Source organism: Accipiter gentilis, chromosome 33 (genome assembly GCF_929443795.1).
Source record: "Accipiter gentilis chromosome 33, bAccGen1.1, whole genome shotgun sequence".
Taxonomy (NCBI): Eukaryota; Metazoa; Chordata; class Aves; order Accipitriformes; family Accipitridae; genus Astur; species Astur gentilis.
In genome coordinates, this window is record NC_064912.1 from 7,858,601 (window position 1) to 7,864,600 (window position 6,000).

Genomic DNA, 6,000 nt, shown 5'->3' on the forward strand with positions numbered 1-6,000 from the left:
TGTCTCTGAATTGGGACTGTGACAAACTTCCCTCTAATAGACCAAAGGAGGAAAGTGTTAAGTGTTGGTAAGTGTGAAGAAATCGTCAACTGCTTAAGCTTGATCAGTAACAGTACTGAAAATACGGCATCCGTGAGCATAAGAACCCACAGCAAAGGTCAAATACAATATCTAACTAACTGTTCATCGAAATAACTCTGAACAATCCCACTTGATCACTCTGTTGCACAGAGTATCTGTCAAAGACCATGGAAACCTTGATTTCTGTAGTTTTTCATGTCCATGGAAACCTTGGTTTCTGTAGTTTTTCATGTGGAGCCTTCTTTTTTAGAAAAAGATTTCTCAGGAAGCAGCTGAGAACAACTGGAAAGGGTATAGAAAGTCTGTATACAGAAAGAAACAGAGAATTCCTTGTAAAGCTTTTTTAGATATTCCAAAATCAAGAACCAGAAGTGGCCAGCAGTCCAGGTCCTATAAGGCACTATTAGCAATGAGACTTAACCAAGACGCGGTCATTATGTATTTCTTCTTTAAACATTATGCTGAGTGAATGAAGTGAATGTATCTGAGGGAAAACTAGTCTGTTGATTTCAGTATTTTCAAGAAAACAAATGCAGAAGTCACCATAGCCTGGTGTTAGAATGTACCCCTGTCTGTTGGCAGGATTTCCTCAGCTCCCCGGTTGATAATGTACCATTTGTTCTGGAAGTTGAAATTTCTGGATGGTCCCATGACTAACCTTTATTAATGTGAAACACTTAATGCTGTATTCTTTCTTAATTCCTTACTGACTCTGAGCTGGATGACTAGAAGCTGATTCAAGAACTTCTCATTCTCCACAGCTGTATTGCACAGATGTCCCTGATCACACTGAAACTGAAATGGTGTTGTACTCCATGCTGTACAGACATGAATTAAGAGTCAAACCGTGTTACAAGGAGTTTACAGTTTGCAGTGATGACTTGTTGTAGGGTAGGGGGTGTGACTTGTGTAAGGTAGTGGCATTGTTTCTGTATTAAAGATGACGAAAGCATATCACAGGCTGATTGCTCAAAATTGTATACAAGAACTGAACCCAAGGCAACTGCCTTTATTGATAACTGCTTTGTATTTCCAGTGGTAAGAGAGATTATATGTAGTATCTGATGTTAAAATATATCTTCTAGACAATATTTTTCTAGTATATATGAGGAAACTTTACCATGTAATGCTGTTCCTTAGAATAACATGTTTTGATGAGTAAATTGATGTTTTAAGAAAAGAAGTAGGACAAACCCAGAATGATTGTTCAGCCAGTCTGGATGAGGATCATCTGGAACATTGCCTCAGCTGCCAACAAGAGTTGACTGAAGAGCAGTTTCCCATCTCCTCTGTAATCTGGAAAGTTCAGAAAAATATTAGTGTTGACACAAACTGATGATCCCTAATCAGTCCAACTACACTTCTGCAGATCCTCATGGGAATAGTAGCTGAGAAGTCTTCATACCTTTATCACCATTTATTTCTCTTCTTTCCTGAGAAGGCTATGTATTTCATGCCACGCAGTGTGTTACAGGGAACAGTATTGTGCCTAAAGGGAGCTATAGGTAAGTTTCAAACATGACTCATGGTTTGGTTACAATATGAAGTATCTAAACCAACAAGTTTTAGGAGTGTCCTGGTTTCAGCTGGGATAGAGTTAATTGTCTTCCCAGTAGCTGGTACAGTGCTGTGTTTTGAGTTCAGTATGTGAAGAATGTTGATAACACTGATGTTTGCAGTTGTTGCTCAGTAGCGTTTAGACTAAAGTCAAGGATTTTTCAGCTTCTGATGCCCAGCCAGCGAGAAAGCTGGAGGGGCACAAGAAGTCGGCACAGGACAGAGCCAGGGCAGCTGACCCAAACTGGCCAACGGTGTATTCCATACCATGGGACGTCCCATCCAGTATAGGAACTGGGGGGAGTGGGGGTGGGGGGTCGCTGCTCGGGGACTAACTGGGTGTCGGTCGGCGGGTGGTGAGCAATTGCACTGTACATCATTTGTACATTCCAATCCTTATTACTATTGTCACTTTATTAGTGTTATTATCATTATTGGTTTCTTCTTTTCTGTTCTATTAAACTGTTCTTATCTCAACCCACAAGTTTGACTTCTTTTCCTGATTTTCTCCCCCATCTCACCGGGTGGGGGGAAGTGAGTGAGCGGCTGTGTGGTGCTTAGTTGCTGGCTGGGGTTAAACCATGACAAGGAGACACTAAATGAACAAAATCGATGATTTCAAGCTTTTTCATTGAGAAAATGGAAATGGAGAAATGAGTATTTCAGGTTTTTTTAATGAGACAGTATTTCATTGAAAGTGTTTTAAGCAACTTTCATGCAAGCCTTCCTTAGCCAAATTTACTCTACTGGAAATCTTGCAAGAAGTTAACTCTTCTATCCAACCAGACTGGAGGCACAAGGTGCCTTTCGGAGTTCAGTAGGATACACTTTTCCTCTGAAGAGAGCCATGTCAGGGGGGAAGACAGGCGGACATACAGACATAGTTCTGCCTAGGGACATGTCAGTGTTAGCTCTTGTTACTCTGTTTTACACATGGAGTTGTCATGTCTCTGAATTGCTGATAGATTAGGGAAACAGTAGGAAAGAAAACCACAGTATATCTCAACTCTGTAAATTAAAGTATAGTTAGTTCTGCAAATGGGCAATTTTCAGACATTGCAGTACAAACAACAAAATACACGGCCTTTGTCAGTGTTTGAGATACAGCTCAAGCTTGAGTTCTAGGTCTAGTTTACTAGGTTCAGTAACTCAGTAACTTACTGAGTTCTAGGTTATTAGTTTACTGTTGTGATTTTAATTTTGGTTTGGTTTGGGGTTTTTGTTTCAGTGTAAGACAGAAAAATGAAAAATATATCCACCCCACATGAAACCAGAAAGCTGGGACGTGCTTCCACAAGCTCTGAGCTGGGCCTTTGTAAAGATACACTTGTGCGCTTGTGCTGGGATTTAGATCTGCAGCTGTATCCAGCTTCAGTCCACCCAGAGAAGTAAACTCGTGCCTCTTGACTCGGACACTCCTTTGAATGTGAGAGCACGCCAGCCTTTCAGGTGTGTATGGCTCACAGTGTGGAGGGTTCGTTTTGGAGCAACTCCAAATCTATCTGCACAGTAACATGGTCCTGTAAGATGTTTTGTTTTATTTCTAGGAGGTAGATGCAATAATCACTTCTGTATAGTGAACCAAGAGGATCTCTAGCAACTCTAACCTGGCAGGCAACAAGGAGCAACTGCACCTTGTTTTGTTAGCTTTCCTCCTCTATTCCAGGAGACTTGGGAGGATGGATGCTCAGCTGAATGTGCAATGTAAAATCATGTTCTTTATATTAAAGCAGGCAGTGAAGAAACAGAATAAAGTGGGAATCGGTAGTTCAACCTGCTTGAGCCAAGACAGAAAAACAAAATCTGTATGTACAAGGCATAAAATAAGTACGTGGCCCTCAATGAACTTTGCAGTCTTGGAGCAAACAAAGAAGCTTGTTGCTCCGTGCTGCTTCCAGAGTCAGTCTGGAACATGTAGTGGTGGGAAGGTGGTTGGGAGCTGTACGCTCTGAACAGTATGCAGTGGAGATGGTTTGTAAAATGAGAGGGGATTATCTTCCTATGCAAGAGTATCATAGTGCTGAGCAGCAGCACTGCAGCAAGGCAGATGCATCCTGACTTGCACTACCATGCCAGGAAACTCCTAGACTTTTCTGCTACCTCTTAGGCTTTGAACCTGCAGAGTATCCTAGCTCTGTGGCTAACAGTTAAGCTTTTGTATAGCCCTGCTTGATTACAGGACCTAAGTGGGTAAGTATATTGCTGTCTCTTTCATTCACAGGACCTAAGTGTGTAAAAAGTATTTTGCTATCTCTTTCCTTCACTGAGAATATGTTGCCTGTCACAGATGAGTGTGTTTGGAGTGATCCAGCCATACTGAAACTGCAGAACCACATTCCAGTTTCCATGGTATGGTCACTGGCCTCTAATGTAAGATCCAGGTGTAAGATTTATGTGGGGACATTGATTTCAACATTTTTATTGATAGAGGTTATTTATTTGTGTTTATATTAGTGCACTAACTTTAGTAACACCTTTTTTTTTTTTTTTTTTTTTTGCCATGGGGTAGTGTATCATGTGGTGCACAAGATTACAGCTTGCAGTAAAATCTGGGGGGGGTTAAGTAGTAGATTAATAAGGATGATCATAAGTACATGTGTACATACAGACTTGGGAACGTTCTCTTTGTATCTCTGACTTCACGTAAGTCAACAAGAGCTAAAGTAGAAAGTGAAGTGAGGAAGTAGAGCATTACCTGCCTTAGGTGTTTGGTACAGAACAACGCTGACTTCAGTGGCATGTTTCTAATTCTTACTCTAGAAGGGAGACCTGCCGGGACCGATCAGTGAGCCTGTTCTGCCTGGACAGATATTCTGGAGTCTGTTTTGTTTCCCTTTTTTTCTTTTCCAGCTCCTCTAGGATGTGGTTAATTCTACAATGTTGCAGTGTGGCTACAGAGGCAATTATTGTTTGTGTGAAACTGGAGAGAAATGGGTGGTTAAGTCTGCTTCAGAGGTAATTAAGTCTGAAATGTCTCAGTGGTCACATTAGAAGCACTAATTTTAAGCTCTCTTATTAGCTTAGGCCATAGCCATTTGTTACATAAAAAGGCAAAGGGTTTTTTTGTCCTTCAAATGATTTTCATGGGAATATGGAAAAAAAAAAAAGCGTTCTTCAAAGCATCAAGACAGTAATACCCACTACAGACTCCTTGTTCTGCCAAAATAAATTAGTTTAAGAAGCCCCAAACCATTCTTTGAATGGAAAAAGGATCTAATCATCCTTTTTTGTCCATTGGTGAAACAAACCATGCCTGCAAGTTCATCCTATGGGTGACTATTTCACTATTTGTGTTCCAGAGATGGACTTTTAATATCAAGTTAGTCATGCAGAAGCTTAAATTTAAATTATACTCAGGAGTGTGTTGCTTCAATATATTTTTCCTTGTAGAAAATGATTTAAGAAGTCGATTGCTCCTGCCTTTACCTTGCAAGTTTCCTTGTCCTTCTATATATTGATGTAAGTCTTTTTGCATTTCATGTGTTGCAGCCAGGTTTGATTAAATGAGATGGATTTGAAAGTATGAAAATGTAAAATGTACTAGATGGGGGCGGGGGGGGGGGGGAAGTGGAAGTAGCTTGTGTGGAATTGTTGGTAGGAGTATTTTTGTCATGCTTCATCCATCAGTGAGAACAAATGAAACACCAGACACAAATTTAGCTTAAATAAATGGAACTGTGTCCAGAACTAAACCACCAGAACTTCTGTATTTTGAAGTAGCTGGGAGGGGAGAAGTCTGTTTTATGCATTCCCTACCAGTGACTTTTAGACACAGTGCTTATGTCATGGAAGTTTGCTGGTTCCCATCACAAAATTTATGTTTTGGGCTGTTTCAGCAAAGAGCAGAATGTGTATAAAGACATTTAAAAATGACCCACTGCACTGTCAATTGCTGTGAAGGATCGGCCTTGGACCTGCTCGTCCATTGCAAACAATAATAGATGTGAGTGGTCAATGTCCTTGCTTTTCTTGAGGAACCTGGGAATGTTTGTGGAAATGTTTAAGAATCCTTCGGTTTGGAAACTTTCCTCCTCGTGAGTGCAGGAAACCTAAGGGTGAAGAGGCTATTGCTGAGAAATAGAAACTGAGCTCCTCCCTCAGTGATGGGCACAACAGCTGAACCAGGAGAATGAAAAGTGAAACTATCATTGTCACTTCAGGGGTTTCAACGAAGTCAATGATAAACAGCAGTTTGAAATCTTACCTGAGCTTGAACTCGGAGCTGGCTCAACTCCTACAAATTGCTACTCTGCTCACCCACCCTCTAGTTTTCTGCTGATGCAGCTACAGCAGCTAATGACTCAAAACACAGGAGTCAACAGGTGGTGACCAGCCTGTCTGCAGACTGTGCTGTTGCATGCC